At 35.4% G+C, this 277-nt stretch overlaps 1 protein-coding gene across 1 annotated transcript in view; it reads right to left on the bottom strand.

Moving 5' to 3' along the window:
* Positions 1 to 277, bottom strand: part of LOC119589154 (phosphatidylinositol 4-phosphate 5-kinase type-1 beta-like) — a gene marked incomplete in the record, with an annotated part of 149,444 nt that overhangs the window by 53,862 nt on the left and 95,305 nt on the right.

The following is a 277-nucleotide window of genomic DNA, read 5'->3' as shown; positions in this document are numbered from 1 at the left end:
AATGGTTCCTTTCTCATTTAACCTATCAAGGAACAATGGTGGGTACTAGCAGCTGGAAGAATATATACTATAATACATATCCAAAGAAATGTTGCATAACCACCTGGGACAGAAAACCTGATCAATTAATTATTAGGAATACTGTACAATTACCACTGATAATCAAGTAATCATTACCATTTCAGTTCATGCATGCCAAGTGTGTTTACATGCTACAATAAGCTAGCATACATTGTCAAGTGCTCTCTCAGAAACTGAATTGATGAACTTCGTGAGT

Source organism: Penaeus monodon, chromosome 25 (assembly GCF_015228065.2).
Source record: "Penaeus monodon isolate SGIC_2016 chromosome 25, NSTDA_Pmon_1, whole genome shotgun sequence".
Classification (NCBI taxonomy): Eukaryota; Metazoa; Arthropoda; class Malacostraca; order Decapoda; family Penaeidae; genus Penaeus; species Penaeus monodon.
This window is presented reverse-complemented; position numbering and strand designations above follow the sequence as displayed.